The sequence below is a fragment of the Neophocaena asiaeorientalis genome, unplaced genomic scaffold (assembly GCF_003031525.2).
Source record: "Neophocaena asiaeorientalis asiaeorientalis breed wild unplaced genomic scaffold, Neophocaena_asiaeorientalis_V1.1 scaffold14, whole genome shotgun sequence".
NCBI classification, from domain to species: Eukaryota; Metazoa; Chordata; class Mammalia; order Artiodactyla; family Phocoenidae; genus Neophocaena; species Neophocaena asiaeorientalis.
The window spans coordinates 12,004,215-12,015,440 of NW_020175192.1; the positions used below are offsets into that span (position 1 = coordinate 12,004,215).

The following is an 11,226-nucleotide window of genomic DNA, read 5'->3' on the forward strand; positions in this document are numbered from 1 at the left end:
GTTAGGTACATACATATTCAGGATTGTTCCATCTTTTTGATGAAGGCGCCAAACAGTGAAGCTTCAAAATACATAAGACAAAATGTGATAGAATTGAAAGGAGAAACAGACAACTATCAATGGAGATTTCAATATTCCTCTCTCAATAACTGATAGAACAAGTAGACAGAAAACCAGCAAAGATATGGACAACTAGAACAATTTTACTTAATTAACATTTATAGAATATTCCATTTAGAGCAGTATGCACGTAATTTTCCAACGCACATGGAACGTTCACATAGACCCCTTTCTGGGCTGTAAATTAAACCTTAATAAGTTTAACAGAACTGACTACAATGCAATTAAAATAGAAAATCAATATCAGAACAATATTTGGAAAATCCTCCAATATTTAGAAATCAAAGAAATTAAGTTGCTCATCTGAGAACAAGATATCTCACCATTTATTCAGGCCGTCTTTTATGACTCTTGGTTGGGTTTCATTGCTCTCTTCATCTATCATGTATATATTTTAAAAGTTTATTCTAGGTGTTTATTTCATTTTATCTTATTTTATAGCGTGGCTGCTTTTGTGAATGGGGTCATTACATTGTATTTCTAACTGACTCTAAGGACATTGATTTTGCTTTTCTGAAAAAAAATCTGACCTCCTTATTGAACTCAATATTTCCAGTGATTTCATTTTATTCAGCTTTTCAACTGTGTGATCAGATTATCTATAAATAAATAAATAAATAATAACGACAATTTCCCCCTCTTTTAAAATATGTATATTTCTTCATGCTTTTGTCTAATTGTATTGACTAACACTTTTGGAACAATGTTAAGTGACGTAGTGGTACCCAGGACACTTGTTTTGTTCCTGATCTGGAAGGCGTGCCTCTGGTATCTCACTACTCACCCAGCCTGGTTTCTAATGGCTGCAGTGAACTGATGGGTTGTGAAGGCAGACACAGCCCAGTTGCCTTGAGCAAGTAAAACTGAAGAACCTAGTTCCGTGCAGTGAACAGCCTCTGTGGGGGAAAAGCTGAGCTAAAAGTCTCAGACTTCAGCAGAGAACCAGGGTTGCTCAAGTGCGGAAGTGCAGCGCTGTATATGCGGCTCTCTAGGTGGCTCCTCTGTTGGCTTTTGGAGAAGGAGAGGGGCTGAGAGCGTGATTTCAGGGGTGTGTAGACATCGCCTGTCTTGGAGACTGAAATTCCTCAAGGAGAAGTTCATTTGAGATCTGGGGCTTTTTGTTCTTTGTCCTCCTGAAAAGATCCCACCGTTAGCCTTTGCAGCTTCCAGGGATTAGCTGACAGTAGTTCTGGGCTGAGAGGAGGGGCAGAAAGCCTGGGAAAGACACTGGTCGCTGGCTGGCATGAAGTGTGGGGAAGAGATTGTTAGAAGGACACAAATACAAACCTTACTCCTTCGACAGTGTTGACTGAGGCTTCCCCATCCTCCCCAGGGCCCCTTATCAAACCTTAGTGAAGGGAGTTCACACCTCTGAGGATCAGCTGGGTATCTTGAGGAAACAGCCCAGGGCGGTCTTTGGTGCCAGAAAATCCTGGCCGCTTCTTCAGAGGTGTGAGCCTCGAGGTCACAGCGCTACAGTGGCAATCATAAAATCCACTTCACAAGAAAGGCATGAAGGAATTCAATAATACACATAAAATTCCTAGCCCAGTTCTAGGCACATAAATGCTTGTTGCCTTGCTGTACTAAGGAGAGGGGAGGGAAGGGTTTACCTGATCCTTATTATGTGGATGGGGCCACTGAGGCTCTGTGTAGATGTCTGTTTTCCTCCTTTGCTGTTCCTAGGACTGTGAACCTCAGTAGTTAGCATGGGGTCAGCCTCGGGTGATTTCTACAATAATAAAGGAGTATTAGAAACGCCTGTTGTTTTTGCCACCTCCGTTGCTGCCTGACATGAAATGGACTATGATGAAAACAGTTTGGGCTGGGTTGCATAGTCTTAAATCCCACCTTCATGCTTCCCTCTTAGGCTACTTTTGACTTTTAAAAAAATATGCACAACGTGAGAGTCGCGAGTTAAGTTTTACTTGGGGCAAAATGAGGACTGCAGCGGGGAGACAGATAATGCAGAAACTGCTCCAAGGAGGCGAGGGGAGGAGCCGGGATAATAGAGTTTTGCAACAAAGGATAGGTAACTGGGAACATCAAAAGATTATTGTTAAATAAAGAAAACCAGGTATCTCAAGTTAAGGAATTTAGCGCTTTTCTACGTATGGGAAGATGCAAGAGGCTGGGCTCACTGAAATCATTCCTTTGATATGCACCTCAGCTTTCTGGGGCCAGTATCCTATTTTCACAAACAGTTTCCTCAGGGCTCACCGCAGGGAGTGGCTGCAGTCTGATGGCTGCTAGATGGCAGGTATTCTTTTCAGCCCGGAGTTTCCTCAGGGCTCACGCTGGAGGGCTCAATCATTGGTGACTGTGACATCCTTTGTTTATCGATATGGCAGGAAATAGTCCATTTATCGCTACCATGCCGCCCGGAAGGATGGGGCAGAATCTCTCTCTGCTATGGTGACACCAGGGGTAAATGACTTAGTGGAGAAAGCGCGCGCCTTGCGTCGGGCCGTTGCTGCCTCTGACCTGTCCTGGTCTTGCTGATGATGGTGGTGGCACCAAAACATACAGAAAGAGCCGTCGTCACAGCTGCCCTCCTAAACCTCTAGCAAAAGATCCTGAACATCGTATCCACCTTCTCTCCAAGTAAACTTTGTTTTAGGAGGGAAAGTATCTTTAACACACAGACTGAGTTCACTTGAAGAGGAGAATCACCAGGGGTGCTGGATGAAATGGTAGACACGGTCTAAATAATAGAATGTTAGCCCCACGAGGGCGATGGTGCTTCTTGGTGACCTCCCTGTGCTGTGACTGGTACAGCAGAGAAAGAGCCAGGACCAGGTCAGAAAGATGCCTCAGTGCAGAGGAGGGCCATCCTATCAGTGACAGCCAGAAGGTGAGACTAGTTGGATGTAGCAACTGGGGTGCAAAGGAAGAGGTGGAGAGGTCATAAAAAAGAATGACAACAAACTAGTGAATATAACAAAAAAGAAGCGGACTCACATATATAGAGAACATGGTTATCAGTGGCGAGAAAGGAGGGGGGAGGGGCCACATAGGGGTAGGGCAGTGGGAGGTGCAACCTACTGGGTGTAAGATAGGCTCAAGGATGCATTGTACGACCCGGGGAATAGAATCAATAATTTTGTAATAACTGTAAATGGAAAGTAACCTTTAAAAATTGCATAAAATAAAAAGTATTTATAGCTACTAAATTCCAGCACTATATTAAGAATAAAGTATTTTCTTTATGCACCTTCAAAAAAACAAAAAACAACACAGCTAGGAGCCGCCCCCGAACGCTGGCTCCAGCCACAAGCTCCACCGAGCATGTCTTTCACTCACGTGGGGCGGGTCTGACCACCTGCTTCCGCTGTTTCCAAGAAAAGACAGTTTAAGCTTCTAAATGCCACGCATAAATGCTCAGTTTTATAACTTCCTTGTGAAATGAGTTCTCAGTAAAGTCACTGTTCTGTTATTCCCTAAGTTCAGTGTTAGGGGGCCTGAATCTGGAGACAGAGACAACCCCTCAAATTTTTCTTTCACACCAGAAACCATCCACATGGGACAGTGACAGCCCCGCCCCACCCCAGCCAGCCAAAATGTCATGTGAAGTTGGGCCACGTCTTTCTGACTTGGTTTCTTCAGGAGTTGAGAATCTATCAAATGACAAACATGGAAGTAAGAAGAGGCAAAGAATACACATCTCAGCGTTCTACGTGTGACTAGAGACCGAGGGGCCCTGTCACCTGCTGGTCTCACCTCTGATCCCCTGGCAGAGAGCTTTCCCTCGCAGGTTCCAAGGAGTGGCTTTTTGACACATGGAGGAAACTGGACATTTTCAAGCACTAGGAGGCAGTTCTGTCAAAAAGTGAATTTTGCCTTTTCCGTAAAGCAGCCACCTCTAGGCCTGGAGAGGGAGCTGTCCACAGGGTGGATTGCAAGGAAGAGGCTGACATGGAAAGGAAAGCTCAGACCTTCTGATATGAAAGACAGCACATGGGATAAACTCACTCTCCACCAGCAGCAAGTGCTTTTTCCCTGTGCTGTGGCCCAAAGGCCTGTCCGGCATTTGCCCATTTCTGTGCTTAGTCTGTGGGGCAGGCCCGGTGATGGCCCCTGTGGGCCTTTCAGGAGAGCGGCCAGAACCAATCCAGCCATCGTAGGTGTGGAGACCCCCATCCAGGCTGATCATACCCTCTAGGCTGGCATTCTGGAACTGCAAACAGGAGACGTTAGCCTTGTAGGCAACCAGGAGGCCAGAGAAGGAGGCCAGCCAGTCCACAGACAGAGAGGAGGCAGATCTGACCAGAAGACAAGCCACTCAGGTACAGCACTGAGGATCCTCCAGTTCCTGGACCCACGTCATGCCCTGACCTGCATTCTGTGAATCATCCCTGCACCCTTATAACATTTAACCCCCATTTTAGGTAATATACTTAAACAATCAAAAAGCCTTGTTCAGTATTGAAGTGAATTTGACCCGGGCTTCAGTTGACTGCCACCGAAAGGGTCTAAACTAAGACAGAAGAGAAAGTCCTTCTTCATCTGGGCTTTATCTCACCCACGGGTGTCTGACTCCGTTTCCTTTGTCCGTGGCCTCGATCACCTCCACCGGCCACTTCCACCTTTTGATGATGGGGGTTCCTCGTATGTGAGTCACCTCTGACTCTGTGTGACCTTTTGAAGGCCGCCTGGCCTCTCTGCGTCTCAGCCGCTTGTCTGTAAGACTGCAGTTGGCTCAGCTGCCACACTGTGCTGGAGGGAACCCTTGGTAAGATCTCAGGATCCTTGAAACATGTTTTGCACAGGCAGGGTTGTTGCACGAATGAACCCAGTGCTTATTAAGTTAGCTGTAGACTCTGTTCTTTCAGCCCCGCATGTTTGGGACCCTCTGTAATCCGGTTCCTTTCTCAGCACCCTGGCCCAACTCAACAAAAGCCTCCTTGTAGGAGGGAAGTCTCATGGCCCAAGGAGTAGGTGGAGGGTCCTGCCCTCTCTGGTGGCAGGGGGCCCATTTCCAGGAGTGATAGAGTTGAAAGAGAAGGGGATTTGGAGTCAGGAGTCCTGGATTTCAGAGCTGGCTCTAGCATTTGCTAGAAGTCTGGCCTTGGGCGAGCCCGTCAAATTCTCTGAGTTTTAGTTTCCAGATCTGTAAAATCAGGGTAGAAATGATCTCCCCTGTTGTGGCATTGTTGAGAGGATTCAAGGGGACAATATTTGGAAGTGCTTTGTAAGCCAGAAATCCCTACTCAAATCGTGTGTTATTAAGTATCATGATGGCAATTCTTTTTCACACCATGCTCAGATGTTGCAAAGTAAACATAACATCTTATTTTTCACAACTGACCTAGCTGTCCCCAGGAATGCCACCTCTCCGGGGAACAACTGTCACAGCAAGGATGTCGATTACAACTTGTCAGATTCCAAATGCTTTCTATATACTATTTATTTAATTCTTGCAGCAACCCTGTGAAGCAGGTGCCAATGCCAACTCCAGTTCAAAGAAAAGGAGGCTTGGATAGGCTAGTTAATATCTGAGTCTCTTCTTACTTCAATGGTCTCTTTTCGGTTGAAAGCAGTCCTTTTCAAGGACATGCTGAGCTCTGCCCCACTCCATCCTCCTCCCCAAGATGGCCTCTGAGTAGGGGGAGTTCATGGAGTCCTTGTGGCTGCAGAGGTGGTCTCTGATGCCTGCGGTGCCCTTGTACTATTCTCTGTACTGTGGGACATGGCGCCCCCTGTCGGCCTGATGCTGCTGGGGCCGTGGCCCCTCTGGGTCTGCGCAGCCCCAAAATCCCCCCTGCTGACTCAGCCCCATCTGGCTGTTGGTGGAGCTGGGTGTCCCCCTGACACTAGCTGAGGACACTATTGCCCCTCCGGCCCACAGGGTCCTCCTTGAAGCCTCCATTGTGGCAACACCCCACATAAGATCACCACCCAGCCCCCTCCACTCGCCATGTGCCCCTACGTGGCTTATAGAAACTCTTGGACGCCTTCCAAGCCACACGGGGGAGCTCTGCCCAGAGGCAGCGTCCCATCCGTTTTACTCTGATGTAGTCACCCCAGAAATATTTATTGAGCACCTACTATGTTCTGGGCACTGTTCTAGGTTTTGGGGATCAGTGAACCAAACAAACATCCCTGCTCTAGTGGAGCTGACATTCCAGCAACGCCATGGCAGTGGACAGGGCATCCTCCTAGGGGTCTCCCCCCAGGGTCCCAAGATGTGGTGCAAAAGCCCCTCTCACCTCGGCCTCCCTCTCAACTAACAGCGCCCCCTCCTGGGGAGAGAAGTCCAGGCATACTGATCTCAACCCACGCTCCGTCCCATGTAGCCGGAAGGTATAGGCATTTCACTTTACCGTCCTCATTGGCAAGGGTTTCCTTTGCCCCAATCCATCCCCTTCTGGGCAGTGAATTGGGAAGGGCTGAGGGGGTGTCTGCTCTCCCTTCCACTCTTTGATAGAGACGCAGGTGGTCTCAGCTCTTAACATGCCAAAGGGAAATATTGGGGATTTAGGAAAGATTTCCCCTCTATCTACAAAAACTGGCTTTCAAGAGTATGGTCCTGATAAATAGGCAAAGAAAGTCAACTTCGAGACTCAAAATAAGTGGGGACCTGCCCTGTACTTCCTTGGGTGTGTCCAGCCTCGGGGTTCCGTGTTGGAGGTACAACGTTGATAGGGAGCAAAAGATTTCAGGGGAAAGTGAAAATACATCAGCAACCTCAGGGACTAACCAGGACAGAAATATCATCAAACAAGTCTCATATTCTGACACATATGCTGAAGGTCAGTAACTTTGTCATGTGTTCCCTGGAACTTTCACTATAGCTCTTTATGACAGTGTCGGTGGGGACTGTAAAAAGATTTACACCCAGTAAATCTTTCTTTGAATGAACAAGTGATCTGTTAGAGAGCATACTTCTTATTCATGTCAAGGAATAAAGTCTGAGGACCCTAGACTACAGTCAGTTCACAAAACAGTGTATTTAACTGCTACTTGACACCCAACACTGAGGAGTAGACACGAAGACAGTTCTTGCCTGTGAGAAGGAAGAGAAAACTAGCACATGTGAAGCAATGACTAACCTATTAATTCAGAGAAGGGAGAGGTGAGTGTAGGATGGAGTTTTCCGAGGCTCTTCCTGGAAGAACTAGAGACTGAGGTCAGCAAAGGGAAGGAGACAGAGGGCAGGAGGTGCAGCGGGCTTGGGGTGGGAAGGCAGGAGTGGGCTTGCTGAGGGCTGAAAGAGACAGGCTGACCAGAATGGATGGCAGAGGAAACAGCGGCGGGAATTGAAGCCAGACAGGGGCAGGGGCAACCATGGGAAACCTGAAAAATCAGATAGAGGACTCTGGACTTGAAATGGGTTTTGACCCAAATATTTTCAAACACAAAACAAGCTTATTTCTTGTTGGTATAGATGGAAGTCTGATCTCATTGGTGGTGGCTTTCCTCCTCACGGTAATCAGGGACCGGGCACCTTCCGTTTCCAAGGCTGCCATCACCTAAGCCTCCTTGTTGTCTGCTTCTAACAGGTACTCTTCTTAATTTTGCTCATATCCCCCTGCCTAGAACTCAGCGATTTGCTACATTTAGTACCTGGGAGTCTGGTAAATGTAAGCCAGCCGTGCTCCCAGGGAGAGAAAATGGATTTTGGGTGCACGGTTAGCAGAGTCTGCCACACCCATCGCTTCATCATCCAGGCACAGCTCAGGGAGGTTTGGGGAGAGAAACAGCAGCTGCCAATCGACAGCTCGGAGGTCATACGTGATGTTATGAAGGCCCAAAGCTGTCTGAGGACAGTAGAATGCGGAAGAAAAGAAGGGTGTAACAAGAACACTGGGATTGGGGAGCGGGGGTGGGGCAGGATTGATTTTAGGAAATGAATGAAAGAGTGCTCAGTGAATTTGCTAAATCCAAGGTGACTCCAGGGTCTGTGACCTCAGAGACCAGAGAGGGATGGCGCATGCGACAGAAACACGGATGATCAGTGCCAGGTTGAGGGAGCCAGTCTGGGGCAAGAAGGTGATGAGGTGAGAAACCGAGCGCCTTGCAAAAGCAGTAAGAAGGGATTCAAGGAAAGAGATGAATGCTAACTGACCTCAGCCTTCTTATTGGGACTGAGACCTCAACCCCTTAGGACTACGTCCTCTTGTCCCCAGATGATGAATTGAGAGGCCGCGGGTCCACAGACCTTCAAGGGCTGTACCAGATAAACTGGCGTCACCCTAACCTTCAGATCGGCCCCTGCCCGTTAGAGACACAGAGGGTACTCACGCTCCTTTTGAAAAAGGTTCCAGAAAAATGGATGCTGCTTCCACTGTGAAGTCTAATACCGCCACCCCCCTGGCTGCGCGGTTAAGCCTCTTCCCATGTGCCTTTTCCAAAGGCAACAGTGCTGTAAAGCAGCTGTGGGGTAACACACGCACAGTTACCTGCATAGCAGACCCTCGTGACGCACACTGATGAGATTTCATGAATCTAAAGGATCCAGAGTTTATTCTCAGACTGTACTCAGTAAACAGCCCCCTTAGCTGCTAGGTCCCACTGCTCTCTCAGACCACTTCCCTACCCGAGCCCCGCCTCCATACACACATGCCCCTCCCAGGGAGGACATTCATGACTTGATTCAGCTGTACTTTTTGCTTGAATGTCGTTTTTTTCCTACCAGCACATCCACCAACTCTTTTCTCCCATGTCCACCTGGGGAGATGACTCACCTGCTTTTAACTATGCCGAGCCCCTCCAAACCCCCCCCACACCCCCAAAGGCTGACTGGGCTTGAGTGAGGAGCAGCGGGGAAGCTTACTGGGGGGACAAACTCCCTAAGGACGATGGAGCCCACAGCCAAACCCTCAGTGAAGAGAGGCTGAGTGCCTGGGGTGAGTCTGGGAGAGGAGAGGAAGGGCCGCAAGGGGGAGAGTTTGAGAAGAGCCAAATTGAGTCGGGGGGGGCAGCAGCCTGACTCACCCCTGAGTCCATGAGATGGGGTGAGTGTCCCTCAGTGCCCGCCAGGCCCCTTCACAACACCCAGGACATCCCAGTAGGCTCTGTCCCATGAGGCATGGTGTGCATTCCCACGGTGGGTGGCGTTGAGAACATCTGGAACAAAGGGAGAACCTTCTAACGCAGCCCTGTAGGCTGACTCGGCCTCAGGAAGTTACAGGAAGGTGACATAGGAGTCACAGTCACATGAGAGATGTAAAGGCCATCAGAGCTCTGGTGTGACCTGCCCAGGAGTAAATGCTCACCCTGGGCCCAGGATAGCAGAGAAATACCGCGGCTCACCTGGGCGGGATTGCTCAGGTTCCTCAGGAAACAGAGCCCTCACTTTGCCATGGAGAGACTGGAGATCAGTTCAGCACCTTCGGGCACTTAGGACGCACGAGGCACAGAGCTGGAAGGAAACTCGGAGACCACGTCCTCTACACCAACTAGTGGCGCCCAAGCCAGAAGCCTAGCTCCCGTTTCCTGTATCTCTTCACCATCCACTCTCTCCCACCTTCTCCCAGGAAATTAGTTTATAATAAATGAGACAGGCTTTCCCAGGAAACCTCAAGATTGAGAGCAGGAGAGAGAAGATGTCCAGCCGTTGAGGTGTGATTCCCAGGGCCATGCCTGTGGGGAGAAGCCAGGTGTCCCTAGACCCGACAACCCTTTCCATTCTCATTAAACCCAGGCAGACCCCTTTCCCCGGTCTCACGGCATGACCGTCTCCTGCCCCGATTCACTGGTATCCCTAGAATCAGGGATTCCACCTACTTGTCCCTTAAAGGTCAACAGCCACAGAGCTGTGCCAGGAGGAAATACGGTTTCCATTTCCCTCTCATTGCTATTTCCTTGCATCAGCCTCACTTCCCCATTCCTCATTGCTTCCCCCCAGTAAGAGGAACGCTGACCTGGTGCAATGAGCGTGTAGCGAGTGAACGCCGAGCGTCAGACGGACGTTGTTTGCGTCCAACATCCATCCTCACCAGCTGTACAGTCATGAGCAAGTTCTTTAATCTCTCCATCTGTGTCTTTATTTACAAACTGAAATTGAAAGCATCCTACCTTCAGAAGTTTTGTGAGAGCCCTGGCGCATAAATGTGACGTACAGATGGAACTCGATACTATACTAATATACTTTATTCGATTATTTATTCCAGTCTGTGCTAGCTTGGTGGTGGTGGTGGTGGTGTTTTAGCGTATAGAGCTGGGCCGAGGAGGAGGAAGGTGGATGAGGAGAAGGAGGTGCCCAGCCGCTGTGCCCTTCCCAGCTCTCCCTCCTGGTCTCACGCCCCACCCCACTACCAGCCTGGTTTCCTCTTCACCTCAGTACCAGCGTGCCCCCATGTGACCCCACCTGTGGACTGGCCCAGTCACAAAGGCCCAAGAGACTCACGGCTTCTGGCTTTCCCTCTAAAGCGGCAGCGCTCTGACTATAGGGTCTTCTGTGACTCCCGTAGTCACCATTGCCACCTCTGGGCTCCTTCACTTACAAGGCCTAATCAGGAAAGAGATGGGGGGGCCCTGAGGAGGAAGTGCCCTGAATCCCATTCCCCTGTCTGCCAGCAGCGACATCAAAATGGTACAGATGAACCGGTCTACAGGGCAGAAGTTGAGACATAGATGTAGAGAACAAACGTATGGACACCAAGGGGGGAAAGTGGCGGGGGACGGGTGGGGGTGGGATGAATTGGGAGATTGGGATCGACATACATACACTAATATGTATAAAATGGATAACGAATAAGAACCTGTTGTATAAAAAAATAAATAAAATTCAAAAATCAGAAAGAAGAGGCAGAAGGGCTCTGAGCTCACCTGGGGACCTGAGGGGTGGAAGTCCGTCCTCTGAGAACATGGTATTTGTGTTTTCAGAGGTGACTTTGATGGCTAGTATTATGCATCAACTTGACGGGGCCTCGGGGTGCTCAGATATTTGGTCCAACGTTTTTCTGGGTGTGTCTGTTTCTGGATGAGATTAACAGTTGAATCGGTAGACTGAGTAAAGCAGGTTGTTCTCCCCAGTGTGGGTGGGTCTCACCCAGTGCATCGAAGGCCTGAATAGAACCAACAAGCTGACGAAAAAGAACTTTTCTCGCCTGCCTGCTGAGCTGGAACAACAGTCTCTCCTGCCCACAGACTGGAACTTAC

At 49.0% G+C, this 11,226-nt stretch overlaps 1 long non-coding RNA gene across 1 annotated transcript; it reads right to left on the reverse strand.

Annotated features, from left to right (window-relative positions):
* Positions 1–372: 372 nt before the first annotated feature.
* LOC112413194 (uncharacterized) lies at positions 373–10,054 on the reverse strand. Its single transcript, XR_003005917.1, has 4 exons — positions 9,376–10,054; positions 9,058–9,189; positions 1,734–1,852; positions 373–1,593 (listed from the first exon to the last, which is right to left on the reverse strand). It is a non-coding gene; the product is annotated as an uncharacterized LOC112413194 (long non-coding RNA).
* Positions 10,055–11,226: the final 1,172 nt, after the last annotated feature.